Source organism: Sander lucioperca, chromosome 3 (assembly GCF_008315115.2).
Source record: "Sander lucioperca isolate FBNREF2018 chromosome 3, SLUC_FBN_1.2, whole genome shotgun sequence".
NCBI classification, from domain to species: domain Eukaryota; kingdom Metazoa; phylum Chordata; class Actinopteri; order Perciformes; family Percidae; genus Sander; species Sander lucioperca.
In genome coordinates, this window is record NC_050175.1 from 3,911,527 (window position 1) to 3,927,225 (window position 15,699).

The 15,699-nt window shown below is 39.8% G+C and overlaps 2 long non-coding RNA genes across 3 annotated transcripts; one reads left to right on the plus strand and one right to left on the minus strand.

Moving 5' to 3' along the window:
• Positions 1-1,243: 1,243 nt before the first annotated feature.
• Positions 1,244-3,552, minus strand: LOC116041261. Of its 2 annotated transcripts, none has more exons than XR_004102882.2 (4): positions 3,396-3,552; positions 3,134-3,207; positions 2,863-3,017; positions 1,244-1,858 (listed from the first exon to the last, which is right to left on the minus strand). It is a non-coding gene; the product is annotated as an uncharacterized LOC116041261 (long non-coding RNA). The 2 variants fall into 2 exon arrangements; XR_004102881.2 differs by having other exon boundaries at positions 1,244-1,884.
• On the plus strand, positions 3,137-9,163 carry LOC116041296. The gene is made up of 3 exons (XR_004102897.1): positions 3,137-3,150; positions 8,634-8,639; positions 9,085-9,163. It is a non-coding gene; the product is annotated as an uncharacterized LOC116041296 (long non-coding RNA).
• Positions 9,164-15,699: the final 6,536 nt, after the last annotated feature.

Consider the following 15,699-nt stretch of genomic DNA (forward strand, 5'->3'; position numbering starts at 1 on the left):
TGCATATGTGAATTAGAAGTTAAAATCTGGAGAAATATCAACATTTATAGTTGAAATTGTTCAGGATGTTTGGGATAGCTAGTATAAAAAGGATTTAAAAATATTTGACGGAAAAAACAACAACTTAAGACCCACTTAATTTCCTTTTATGGAGTTCAATCAATCAATCAATCAATTACATTTATATGCCACATAAAATGGTACGAGGTATAATTCCAATGAAATGTAATCCCATCAGCTCCTACAACTTGTACATGAGACTCACATGAATGAGTTTTTAATCACATCTAATGGTCTTCTTTAGCAGATGAAGTCAACTTTTTGTGGAGTGAAAACTACGGTTTTGCAGGTTAAGAGTGAACGTTCACTCTCAATATAAACTGCTTGTTTCTGAGGATTTTTTTTTTTCATTTACAAAGCAAAATAATGTCTCAAAACTGATCAGAAAATGCATCCAAATTCAAAAGTGGTCCCTCACCTTTAGTTTTCATTTTGAATTACACTTTCCGTCTTGGATTTCAAATTGTAAATCTTGCTTGTGACTAGCTATGAAAGGTCAGCTGCATTGTCTCAGTTCAGAGTCCCTACACTGAAAAAATTGAATCATTGACTTTAATTAAATTTATTATGTCAACAGGTTCCACGTATTTTTATTCGGTTAGTTAAAAGCAAAAATATTAAGGTCATTTAATTTAACTAACTTATGTTACAGTAACACAATGATTGTAAATTCAGCTAATTACAATGTTTTACTTCTGATCAACAAGAGATATTTAAGCTTAACCAAATTAAGTCAGTTAATGAAAACATTAGGTTTTCATCTACTATAAGTTTTACTATTTACTTTGACATAATTTAAGTTTGTCAACAGGTTCCACACAAATGAATTTGGTACACCCAACATAGTTTTCTTATTTCCTTTATTCACCAACACAGCAGTGATTCAGTAACATTTTGGTGCAATTCTGTACACATTTGTAACATTGTATACAATAAAGTAACATTTAAATGCATGTACACATTTGTAACATGGAATTACAGCTGCAAATCAATTGATTGATAGCAAATTAATAAATAATTCACACTTTTTAATAAATAACATACTTTTTACGGTTTAATAAATAATTAATACTTTTTACAATTTTCAAATTTGTTTACAAAAAAATAATAGTCTCTCCATCTAACAGCCTTTCCACTGGAAACTTTATTTTAGATGTTAACACTTTAACAAACATCCACTCTGTTAAAGTAGTATTTCTTTAACGGGTATATGAAAGATGGTCTGATGATTGAACTTCCTTGCAGTTGTTTTTGATGCAGCTTAGTGTTAAAACATCCACAAAATATCCATAGTTATATATCAACCGTTTTTGCGCAGCATGGTCTCTCAATTCTACATCACTTCTCTAGTAGTGCCACTCAACTACCACTTTTCATGTATGGTAAAAGTTTTTCAAAAGTTTGCAAAACAATTGGTTGTTTTCCTCAAGTGAAGTTTCTCTGCTCTATTTTCAAACAGGTAATAATTTTATTCAGTTTCGGCCCAAAATATTTCTCCTGTTCTATGGAACATTCAGCATCCACATAAGTGATTGTCTCATTCGTACAGTTAGTTCTTGAGCAGCTGTACCTTGGTTGAAAGTCTGCAAGCATCCATTTGAAGGAAGAGCTTTTGAAGTACTTCAAAGAAGGCTTTCAGTCTGTTAGGATAACTGAGGGCACATGCAGAGGCAAAGTCTCCCAAGTCGTGCAGAACTTCAACACCCTCAATCACAATTCCAACAACGGCTGGAGGAGTGGTGGTATCACCTCCCTTAACATTGATGCTGTAGATACCAAAGGTGACTTCTCAAGCTCCCTCTCAACAGCTGTAGCATCGGCTTCCTTTACAGAGGAGAAAGAGCAAGGAGAAAAACAATTATATTAGAAAATGTTTTACCTATGCAATTCAGATTACTTGTATATAATAATTTTAATAGCATCACCCAACAGTATGTGTATAAATAAGATGAAGTAATGCTGGGTGACTGTAACAAACTAGAGATCATTTTTATCATTTACATTTAATAAACACTGACTAAGCACTTTATTAGGTAGGGCAATCTAATGCAATCCAACAGCTCTGCTATAGATTCTCTTTAACTATACTTAGATATTTTCATCTTCATTGTTTTTGTTTACATTGTGTTCCTAATATTCTCATGTAGGTAGACAATACTAAAACATTTGTACATTAAAACTGTACACCGCCAACACCCACTACAACCTCACTAATTAACTGGAAGTAAAATTATCACCTTACTGTTAATGTCCGAAAAAAACTCTAGATGTACAAGTTTAAAACAATAATGCTTACACAAACCCACATTTCTATAAACATGTTAATTGGATGACATCTCAAACAAGGTTACCACCACTTTGTAGATGTCCACATTTAACAGGGAAGGGAAAGAAAAAAACAGTAAAGAATCTTGTTTGTTTTAAATCTCTTTCACGTACGAAAACTGAAGTTTTTGTCCCTTACCTTCTCACAACACTCACTAATAGATAAACCCGAAAACCGGCCTCAATTGTTTGTGTAATCAGTGCTGTATGTTGAGAAGCAAACTTTTTCTCATTCCAAATTTCAATACATTTGATCCCTAAACACAGCTACAGTGACTGATCTGTGTTTATATTCAGAGGTGGCTGCAAATAAAAAATTTGAAAGAAGCACAAGAGTTGCTGTTCAGGCAACTATCAAAACCCACCTTTATAGCCTACTCTTAAGGGTGCATTCACAGATACTGTCTAGTCAGTCAGATTCACTAGTCAACATCAACTTATAATTCCATAATATTTTCTACCAACAGCAAAACATACCTGTGTCATTGGGGCCATAATGATCCTGATTTTGCTCCCTGCAGAGCCTCCTTTGTTCTTCAACACTTTCATGAGCTGCTCAGTGCGTTGGTCAAGTTGTGTAAGGAACTTTGAGAGAAGGGGAGTAGTAGTAGTAAGACAAATTCTGCCTCCATCTGAAAACATGTCCACAAACACAAATTATATTAATGGTACCTACTAAAACAGTCAACATTCATTATTTTAGTAATAACTCATAAAAAAGTTTTTTCTATGTTCTGCCATAACGTACCACATGCAAGCTCCGCAGTCCAGCTATAACACATCAATAAGGAGGGAGCTGACAAAGGCTATCCCAGCCAGGATCTGAAATTCAACATATTAACACAAGCCATCAACTACTGAAATGCATTACTTGCATTTAAGAGAGCTCTATACCTTAAAATAAAAAAAATCTATTCAGAACAAGATAATGAAGCTGTCATCTAATAAATGTTCCTAAAAATATGCAAAACCCGATTTTGCAGTAATTAGGTAGCTAGTTATGATCTTACCTTTTATGAGTAGGTCTTATCCAGACAGGAGCACAAATCATCAACGAAGCAATTGTTCAGGATCTGAAATGTTGCAACATAATGATTACTAAAAGAGACAAATAAATGTATAAAGATGTTAACAGATCAATTATTGGGGCACATTTTACATGGTTCTTAAAGCAACACTATTAACTATAGTTCCAATGAGACAACCTGTAGGGGGACCGAAGTGGAGGGTAGCGCGAGCTGTAGTTCCAATGAGACAACCTGTAGGGGGACCGAAGTGGAGGGTAGCGCGAGCTGTAGTTCCAATGAGACAACCTGTAGGGGGACCGAAGTGGAGGGTAGCGCGAGCTGTAGTTACATAGTGTTGCTGAGCTACAATATGACAAAAATGTCCTTAAAGCCTGCTTTTACATCATTCTTTAGCATGACTTTCACACACTCAATCCAATTAAAAAAATAATGAAAAAATAATTAATGATTTGGCTGGGGGGGCTATATATTTTATACTCTAAATAAATGTGCAAAGTAAACTTCCAAATTCACCACAAATAAGTGGATGGGTCAACTCCACAAATGGGCACCTTTTCTATTGTTTATCTGTATTAGCTAAATGCAGAAAGTTTGGCGCGCAGCGAGCATGACACAGCCACAACATTCACTTCAGGCTCAGAGGCGTAACGGTGTTGTGGCCTGGGTCCGTGTACTTCGTGGCCAACGGATTTTCGTTTTGAAAGGAAAAAAACAAAAACGAAAAACGGCCTGTTTCCCAATTACCATTAGTAAATAGGAAAACAAAAAACGGAAAACAACCCATTATTCGTTTTTTGTTTTGATATTAAAAAACGGAAAACGAAAAACAATCTCGTTATCCGATTTTCTTTGATGTATTTGTAGATGGAACTCGGAAATTAAAATACGTGTGTATAAGTCGTATTCCTTAATTTTGCATTGGTATTTTTTTCGTGACCCGGAAGTTACTTCCACCACGCCAAGATCCGCCCTTCAATAGCATTTATTGGCCAGTACCGCCTGTAAGATCCGTTCTGTGCATGCGGATAATTACGTAGTCCCTGTGCGATTTGTAAAAATAGACTGTATATAAGTAACATGTGTCAACACTTTACGACCAAACATTACAACTTTTTTATTAAATCTTTTTTTATTAAATCTTTATTATACAATAGTCATAGCTACAAACATTCGAAACTTGTCACTGATCCAAAACAGTGTAGCGACATTGTTGTTGTGTTGTTTACGTTAATGTTTTTACCTAATACTTCGTCTTGACTAATAACCATAGACTGTCTATTATTAATGCGATGAAGTGTAAACGTACATAAGTGTCCTTTTGAAGATGGGATGACAGCTCTCCCAGCCACCACTGCTGTATACCACTATAGTAGCTACATGCTAACGGCAGTAAACACTATAGTAGCTACATGCTAACGGTCATCTTAGCTGGCAATGTTGTTAAATCCTCCCCAATTCCGGGTCACATTCCTGCTGAAACATGTCCGATTGTGTAGTGTTTGGTTTAGAAGCCTTTATCTGTGATTTTTGACGTTAGAAAGTGCTGCTTCGTTCCACTACAATCTAACGTTAGCATACTCATAGCTAACTATTGTAGCTGCATGCTAACGCGACATAGCGGAGCATATAGCTAGCTATTTACGTATGTAGCAGGACTTTGTACCGTAAAAATCACCAATAAAGGCTTCTAAACCAAATACTAAACAAATACAAATACAGTAAAGTGACCGGAATTAGGGGTGAAATGTCCAGCATTGAGCTACATAATAGTTTGCTAGGAGTTAGCTGGTCTCTCACAGAGGTCTCATTTGTAGCCCTGTTTTTACCTGATACTTTCATAAAAGTACAAACACATGAAGTGAGAGGTATACACATGCTTAAACTTTATTTAAAACATGGTTAACCTGAAGCAGGACGGAGTCATGACTTAAAACACCAAAGCAAGGCTTCTAGCTCAGGCTAGCTAGCGTTAGCAAATTACCTTCAAAGTTGCAAAGAAATGACGAAACGTAAAATTTGAAGTCTTTATTTAATTTGCTACATGGTGTTGTACTGGATGGCCAGACGACGCTCCGTATATCATTAACATATACTTTAGGCAACTCCAGCAAACACCTTGTAAACTTCATCTCTGCCATCATAACGGTCTACTGTCACTGTCTAATGTTTTCTTCCGGTAACCAGGAATGTCCAAACATCCTTACGCCAATGCGTGCATAGAGCTGTGAAGTTTGCCGGTGTTCGCGGAAGCGTAGAACTGATCAGGCAGTGCACAGAACGGATTTTACAGGCGGTACGGAAAAAGGAATACGATTTATACACACATTTTAATTTCCGAGTTCCATCTACAAATACATCAAAGACAATCGGATAACGAGATTGTTTTTCGTTTTCCGATTTTTAATATCAAAACAAAAAACGAATAATGGGTTGTTTTCCGTTTTTTGTTTTCCTATTTACTAATGGTAATTGGGAAACTGGCCGTTTTTCGTTTTTGTTTTTTTCCTTTCAAAACGAAAATCCGTTGGCCACGAAGTACACGGACCGGCCTGCTCTAATACCTGTTCTAATAAACCGCGAAAGCGCCGCGGCCACACCACTGTGGAAGCGACCCCGAACATCATTTTTCTGGTTGTTCACCCTCTCCCTCTGCTCCACTCGAGCTGACCGGAGCTAACCACTTATCTGAGCTAATTACATTGGGCCACCAGCACTAAATTCAAGTTTAGAAACACTACAACACACGTTAGATATAGCTAAGCAGCGCCCTGCTGGATAAACAGCAAACCGACCTGGGTCATACAGCTAAAGTTAGCTAGCTAGCTAGCTAGCTAAGTCTGCTAGCGAACATGTTATAGCTATACGCATGCGCAGTCTGACGCATCTCAGTCTTCTTCTCCTTTTTTGGTTTAAATGGCAGCTGGTGTTTTATACTGCCATCTTCAGGATGTAACAAGTATTGTAATCCTAATTCACTTTAATTAAATGTTTTGGGATTTATCAACACATTAATATTTTTTACAGGTAACAATTACACAATTACATGGACTTTACTTAAAAATAACATTTTAACCTAAGAAAGACATGTATTTTAAGTAAACTGAACATTAAACAACTATTTAAAGTGCACAACCCCCCTGATTCAATTTTTTGAGTGTATAAAGTCTTTGGCAGAGAGCTCAGGCCTTACTGGAAGAGACTGCAGCCGAGGAGACACACACACTCACACACACACACACACACACAAACACACACATACACACACAGACATATCATCAAACCTTTATTTAAGACTCTGGGAAATGCTAATTTCCAATAGTCCCGAGCATGATATTTATGCCAGGGCTCATGTAGTGTATGATCGGGCAACACTGATACAGCAGGTGAGATGAGTCAAAGGAACATCAAACCAGGCCACAGCAGCGGCAGGCGGGGAGCCCAACAAAGAATCTGTCACCTGGTTAGCACGGGCAAGCTAACCCTCCCGGTCATACTCCTCGCCAACGCACAGTCGCTTGAAAATTAAGTGGAAGACCTTCACAGCCGGCTGGCTACACAGAGGTACATTCAGGATGTCTCCGTGCTGGGTTTCTGTGAAACATGGCTCTGTGACAGGACCCCCGACGAGGCCACAACACCTGCAACACCTGCAGGCAACACGCTCGTCAGAGTCAATCGAAATGCTACAGAATGCAGCAAGACTCAATGGGGAGGAACAGCTGTTCTTGTTAAACTGTCTGGAGTGGTAATATCACTGTTATGTTCGGAAAATGTGGAGTATATCACGGTGAAGTGTAGACCTTTTTACATACTGAGAGAAATGCGGTGCATGATCTCCAGGCATGAGAACAAATATCCAGACACTGGTTTTATTATTTTAGGGGACTTTAATCACTGCAATCTCTGAAAAAGCATCCCAAAACTCTTTGTTTAATTCCAACACCTTGGACCACTGTTACAGCAACATTAGAAATTGGGCTGCTTACAGGCCACAAACATGGACATATTCAAAGAGGCCACTAGTGATATCCATGAATGCACAAATACTATAAGCAGCTGGTGCACCTCCATCTGTGTCCCCTTCTGGATTATTCATGTGTTCCCTAATCAGAAGCCCTCGTTCAGTGCAGACATACGCATTAGGATCAGGAGCCAGTGTACAGCTTTAAAGTCAGGGAACACTATGAAGTATAAGTATGCCCGATGTGGGCTCCAAAAGTCCATCAGAGCTGCCAAGAGGACATACTCCTAGAGACTTGAGAGCTGCTACAGGGACAATAACTGTAGTAGAGATAATGGGTAGTTGCTCAGTCTAGGCGCTAGTTCTGTGTTTATCACTAGGTTCACCCAGGTGTGTCAACCAGAACACCACTTCCAGAGCCAAATCTTCCAGAGCAAGAAATAAAGAGCTGAGAGGTGCTTAATTCTTCTGCATGTGTGGTTTTCAATAAAGAGAGAAAACAACAAAATACAACTGAATAAAGGAAAACATGTATACATCTATCCTCCATTAGCAGTAACATAAATATTACCAAAATATTATAATCTTATGATAATTATAATATATAATAGTCAGGAGTAATAACAATATGGCTATACGGTATATCTCTTGAATAATGTAAACAGAGAAAATGAATTAAATTGCTGCAATTATATGTATCGTGCTTTAACACTGACACAGCATTCAAACGCTCATTATATCGGATTTTCAGACAATTCTCCATCAGTCTTTTAGTTTGTTATATAGTTTTTGTGTATGTAATAGATTTATAAAGTTAAAAAACACATTTCACTCCAAATGGAGCTTTCTCTCCCTCAGATAGCACTTTTTCTCAAATGCCTAAAAATGCCTTGCCACATTCCTGTTTGAAATTCCTCAATTAGTGATGTTACTGATTGAGAAAGTCAGCCCAATTTTTAATATGTCCGGCCCATAGGTCCAGTGGCTTGTTTGAATTTGGTTGACCAATCACAACAGAGTGGGCCAGCTGACCAATCAGAGCAGACTGTTTCCATAGACTGTATAATATTAATGGACAAAGCATTGGGTTCGGCGAAGTGCTGCAAATACGGAAGTGCCTTAAAACCTGCATTCTATATGAATTCCAGCAGGGGGCGACACGTGTGGTTGCAAAAGGAGGTCGGTTTCTGTAGAAGTCTATGAGAAAGTGACCCACTTCTCACTTGATTTATTACCTCAGTAAACATTTTCATAATAAGTTTATGGTATCAATCGCTAGTTTTAAAGGGATATTTCACCGTTGGAAAGATGAATATATCTTTAAATTGGGTCACTTATGCAGTAGAAATTGGTGGCTTACTCCCACGCCACGCCTACCGTTTACAGACAGACAGACAGTGAAACTCAATGTGCTTTATTGTCATTTCAGCCATATACACGAAACAACGTTTCACTGTGGCTCAAGTGGTTACACAATTAAAATATATAAAAACGACATTATATAAAAACGACATACGAAACAGGCTACATTTAGTGCACACACATTTATAGGCTCCGTAAAGTTCAGCTAACACATAGGTACTAGCATTAGCTCTTGGTGGGCTGTAAACACTGAGTATAAACACAGCCGTAAATTTGCGTGGAATATAGAATGGTCGGCATTTAACAGTCACAAACTCCACCAGCAGTTAGCAGTTGGTTGGATACAAGCACCAGTCCGTGTTAACACAGCCCTCGTCCACTAGTCTTACCCGGCAACAGAGCAGCCAGCCTGGTAGCTGGAAAGTCCCAGAGCCATCTTTCTCTATCACTCTGGGTAGTCCGGTACACTGTTGTTCAGCCATATTATCACAACAAAAACACAGCAGTCTCTGAACTCGCGTTGGGAGTTTCGTTGAAGTTGGATGTAGTCCAGTTTGTTGTCTAATGAGCGGACACTTGCAAGCAGGATTGATGGAACAGGTGGCCGGCTAGCGTTAGCTTTCCACTGGCACTCGCTCCGCGTTCCCTGCTGATGATGTCCCTTTACCGGCCAGAGGCATCGAGCAACAACGCTGGTCTCCATAGCAGGCGAAGCAGTAGTGTAGTGTGTTGAGTATTCCGTCTGTAATAAAGTGTCCTGCATATGCATATCTCCGATCTGTACCAATGTATCCCGGTGGTACACATGTGCGATAGTTTGAATGCACATAATTGTTTTAAAAGTTTGCTGCTGAGAGAGAGACTACTGTTTCGTTTTGGTTCGGGAATCTTCGGAGAAAGATGACAGTCCAACCCCCTATGGGTGGGTTGAAAACATGCGGAAGTAGCTCCTACTACTGGCTGTAGTCCATTGCCTCTGGTCAAAAAAATCTTCCGATCATCATCAAAAATCATCATTTTTTTTTCCAGACCCACAATACAGAGATCTCTCGTCTCAGGGGGACATGAGGGAGGGAAGCACGGTCATTCAAAAATACTACTGTGTTTCTACTGATACAAAGCTCAATACTAAATCGGTGAAGTATCCCTTTAAGTCTTCTGCAACACAGAATGATGTTCATTTTTTGAATTATGGTCTCGTTGATTTTAAAATCGACGATAAAGCAGGTGGTGTTTTAGGGCGTGGCTATGATGTGATTGCCAGTGAAAGTGTGTAATGTAACGTAGAGTGTAAGGGCTCCTCCTTCACTCCTCCCTCTCATCTAAAATCGTCACATCCGCAACCAGGATGGCTGCAACCGTAACGGCAAACTCAACAACTCATAGCAGATCTCCACAAACCAATGGGTGACGTCACACATGCTCGGGCCATTAAAGCAGCCATATTATGCTCATTTTCAGGTTCATAATTGTATTTTAAGGTTGTACCAGAATAGGTTTACATGGTTTAATTTTCAAAAAACACCATATTTTCTGTTGTACTGCACCGCTCTCTCTCACTGCTGCAGATCCTCTTTTCACCTGGTCTCTGTTTTAGCTACAGAGTGAGACCTCTTTTCTTCTTCTTCTTCTGTACTATCTTTGATTGCACTTGCACATGCGCAGTAGCTCAGATGTAGATCATGTCAGCTAGCTAGCTCCATAGACAGTAAAAGAAAGGCTGTTTCTACAACTTCGGTCAGTTACAAGGCAGGATTAGCTGGGAGACTTCTAAATGAGGGCGCACATGGAAGTAGTTCTTTTGTAGATTATGGTGAACTTGTGTGTGTTGTAGCAGTGCTTTGCTATTGAGAACGAGGTAGCATGCTAGCGTTAGCATGCTAGCATTAGCGTTAGCATGCTAACGCTACGAGCTAATGGTTGCGGTTAGCCTGCTTGTTTCGGCTTGTGACGTAGAAAGCCGTGCCAATTTTGAACAGCTCACCCAGAGACTGAAGGCAGGACACATTCAAAAACCGTATCTCACTCTAAACAGCATGGATGGATTTTTTTCAAAGTTTGTATGTGTGTGGAAGCACCAGAGACACAAAAGAACACCCCAAATCCCAGAAAAAGTGATTTTTTCATAATATGGGCACTTTAATATTATACAGTCTATGAGTGTTTCAGGCAGAGGAGCTGCAGCAATGGCAGTATGCGAAACATAATATGTTTTTTAAATATCAAAGCATGTAAACCTATTGTATTAGACCCCAAGAGTACAAATAAGATGCCGAAAAGGAGTGTAATAGGGGCTCTTTAAGTTACCGCTAATGTAGACAACACTTTCTGTTATCTATGGATAAATGCCAAAGCCTCCAATAGACTAACCGGCTGGATGCTTTTATTGTGAAAAACCCCTACAGGATGCTATGTTCCGTCCCAGTCATAGACAGTAAAATGAATGGACAAAGCGATGCTGTAGACTTCCATGGAGACTGAATTGAGTGAAGTCTATTAGAAGCACTTTTCCGGTGATGGCTGAGCGTTACTGCGCAGCCTCAAACTGAGCTTGATGACGTAGATGTGACGTGAGCAACCTGTTTGAAAGTTGTAAGTCTTCTTGTAGCTGTGCCAAGAGAAATCTCAATAATTCCAAATCTTGCAGAGACGGAGAGCGTAGGTATATGTAAGGAGATAATATAGGCACAGGCTAATTATTGCTAACTAAAATGCTAGTTAACATTAGTAATTAAACTTAAACAGCTAATGTAAGTTGAAACTGCCTGCAAGCTTCTCCTGACTATACAGTAATTTGTCTACTATGTGACAGAAAGTCGCGTAGTTATGACACAATCTGTCACGTGTTTATTCAAACTGCTGCTTACTCCTCGCCTCCTGCACTTGGGTCCAAGCCTACAACCTAACACAATTGTTAGCCTATTTTTACAAAAATGGCTGCTACGGAGCCATAACATGAGATACAAGGTAATGGAGCCTTTTATACATTGTCATGTTTCTTTAGAAATAAACAGTGGACAGATAGAGTCTTTAAACGCTTCAGATGTAAAGTTATTCGCTGTCAAAGTGACACCAAAATGAATGGCAGTCAATGGAATGCTAACGGCAGGTGAGGGCTTGTTAGCATCAAAATGTCTCCATAGGAGGTATGCTTTGCGGATGCTCGCTCACCCCCTTGGTCCCAGTTAGCAAAGCCTTAAAAGCTAAGCCTCAATAGCGGTACAGATAACAATATTTAACACTAGTTCTTATTTTAACTCAACCATAAAGCAATGAACAATACTAACAACAAGTAATAAAAGTTTAACACGTTTAAACTCAACGTTGCATATTTTGACCCGACGTGCTGAGTCAGGTGAGCTGAAGGCTATAAACTAGCGTGTATGAAAGTGGATAACATTAGCATAGTGATCGCTTAGCGGCCCCTTAAACTCCAAATTCTCATCCACATCAGATAACAGAAATTATAGCTGGATTAACAAAATAAATACAATATCACGAGTAAAGCAGCAGATATACCTACTCTTCTCATTCACGCACACTCTGAAGAAAGTTACTGCTCACAACTGTAATCCATCTGACCGACTGACTGTATTATACTGCTTATTAACTGTGTGACGTCAGCTATGATATTCAACCAGCAAGCGCTTTGGCTCCCCTGAGATATTACCAGCACTGAATAAACAGACACAAACGTGAAACATAGAAACACCATACTTATTAACAGCAACTTTAACTTATAACTTTGGGGCCTTTTCTACAATAACACAGGAAGTATGTGGCAGGGAATACAATCCATCTCAAACTACAGGGATAACCCCAGCAGGGCAGATGTCTACGATTCCATTCTCCCAGACACACTGAACAGTTTCTATGCCAGATATGTAAGAAAGAACAGAGACACCCCCTTAAAGTCCCCCTGCAACCCAGAGCAGACTGCACTCCAGGTGTCATCAGGGCTCTTAAGCAGGCTTACCCTGGAAGGCTGCAGGACCCGATGGTGTGGCAGGATATACACTGACATTTTCAACACCTCTCTCATGCAGGAAACTGTCCCACGCATTTTTAAATCGTCTGTCTTAGCAGGTCCTAAAACCCCACACACCACAACAATGAACAACTTCAGGCCAGTGGCCATGACGTGTCTGGAGGAGATGGTTCTCCACTCAATCAACTCTGTGGTTGCGGACACTGTGGATCCTCTGCAGTCTGCTTACCGCCCCAACAGGTCAGTGGACGATGCGGTGGCCCTGGCACTTCACTCCATTCTCCAACACTTGATCATCGGCTTTAACCTCCCCTCCATGGACACACTTTACACAGTTTTTCTGGTTCTACTGTAGTGTTTCTAATATTTTAGAGAAAGGCGAACAATGAGCAGCTGACAGACAGCGAGTAAAGGAGAGAGAGAGATGATGATGTCACACAGATGACCAGCAATGTGCGCTCAGAATAAGTTATGGATCTGAAAGTTATCATCCCTTAAATCATATTTAATACTGTAAATAATGTTCAAGGTTGAAATTGCAGACTAGTAAATGCTCTGTTGTTGGTTCACTTCCTGTATTTGGGTAGGATTGCGTTCTCACCTGAAGTAAACTGAACTCTAGTTTGTTTTTTGGATTCGTTTTCAATGGACCAAACGAGGCAGGTACGAAAGCAACCTAAATCCAGAAATGTGGTTTTGTGTGCTGTTACAGCATGGCAGGATTTCTGGAGCTTTTATTCATGGTGGAGCAAGTTGCTTATTCTGTCACAACAGCAATACTCGGAAAAACTTACCATATTGGATAATTTTTGTCAGAATTTTACCAATTTGGCTTTGTGGATGCTGATAGCAATGTGCTGCGTCTCAATTTGGATACATCTGTGAGTTCGCAGTGTGCTATACGTAAGTGTGCACTATATACTCACTTGTGGAGTGCGTACTGTACATTTCCACATGGTAATATTGTCTCAAAAAACGCACGGCCGTTATGCACTTAAAGGAAATGATATTTTTGTTGGTGAATTGCAGCCGGGCAGGGCATTATCACCACTATTGTCGCCTGCCAAAACATACCGGCTTGTTTTCTCACTATCCGACTACAGTTAAGGTACTGTGAAAAAACACATATATAACTTACATTTGTATAGTTAGGTGTTCGCTGTTATAAACTGCTGCAGCTTCCTCACCCGCCATTTATAAAGTTTGAAAATAAAATGGTGGTATCGTAGCTCCATAGCAAAGATGGCAACTACAGCATATAACTTCATGTGACGCACAGATAGGGAAGATGTGTTTGTAATTGTATTATCAGCCTGATCAATACACTCTATTATGTTTACATTGGGCTCATGGAAATCAAATGCCTGTCCACGTATTTATGTCTGCTGCCTGGTATGCCCCCATGGCTTTATTTACTAAAATCCTAAACGTTGATTTTCTTAAAATACTAGCTCAGTCTTGATCTCTGATCCATCTTGTGATTTCTGCCACATAAGCAGCTCTGACCTAGTAATATTCACAGAGTTGCTTGCACATTGAGAGCAGCTGCAGCTGTCTGCTGGGTGTGGATGTGGACTGTTTACTTTAGCTGACATGTCAGTTAGAGCTGGAGAGCGTTAAACCTTCCAGCTAAAAACACTACTTCCCTTAATGCAAATTGACCAGACTGTGTGTGTGAGTGCGCCACTGTTTGCATAGAGAGAGAGAGAGAGAGAGAGAGAGAGAGAGAGAAAGAGAGAGAGAGAGAGTGTGTGTGTGTGTGTGTGTGTGTGTGTGTGTGTGTGTGTACACATAGTGATATTATCCCCTCACAACTTCCATTGCCTGCTCAGATCGAGCCAAGGAGTTAAATGAAGTGGCAGTCCTGACTTTTCAGAGGTTCCGACGATTCTTTGGCTGCTAAATAATGAAACAGGTTGATCCTCCTCTTACAACTTCTGTGATGTTTTATACCACACATCCGGCCAAACAACATGAACTGATTTCAGTCTAATAATTTGTAAAATATGAACTTAATGTAATGTGATACAGTGAATACTAAAATAGGAAAGCACCATGTGGGTGTGTCCACACCTAACCTGTTGTAAACAGACTAGTGTTTGCCTGTTATGCAGTCATTTTAACTCTGATGGAGACCAGACAACTGCAGTGAGAGTGCCTGCAAACAAGGGGCGAGGTCAGTTACCTACTAGTCTGGCTCAGCAGATGTACATTGTGGGTTTAAAGCCTGACATCCGTCGGGTGGGAGACACCCTCCCCTTTCGCTATCTATTTTGCGGTTGCAATTGGCTTAAAAAAAGAATAACAGGCCAGAGGATTTTTTTCTGAAGAGCAGAACAGATAAGCAGACCATTCTCCTTGCTCCTTACTCTGCTCACATGCTTTGGCCTGTTTTTTTTTTTTTTAATTTTAATGATACATTTTAAAGCATTAAACAAAATCCAAACTATAGTAAGAATGAATTGCCCGTTGGCTGTTTGACTCCCTGTGGTCTGTACATGAAGAATCATACAGATGTTTGTAGAGGCAAACCTGTTCGGCCAGTCTTCCCAACCGACCATGTTTAACTGAATGCACAGCGGTGACATACAAAAATTTTAAAGTGCACGACTACACGCCGTGACAACTTGCGGCAGTAAACTTCAACTTCGCGCTGGAAACAACAGACGGTGGATGCAGCTCTGCTGGTGGTCCCAAGATCACGGCTTGTGGCCAATGGTGACTGGGCCTTTGCTGTCGGAGCCCTCAGAATGTGGAACACTCTGCCTATTATTTTCTGCCTTTATTTCAACCTGTGTGTGTGTGTGTGTCTGTGTGTGTGTGTGTGTGTGTGTGTGTGTGTGTGTGTGTGTGTGTGTGTGTGTGTCACATGGTCAAATGGTATAATTGAAGTCCTGTAACAATTACACACATTTTTTGACAGTTGGAACGGAGTAGACACAGCTACACAAACACATTAATGGAACCCCATAGAA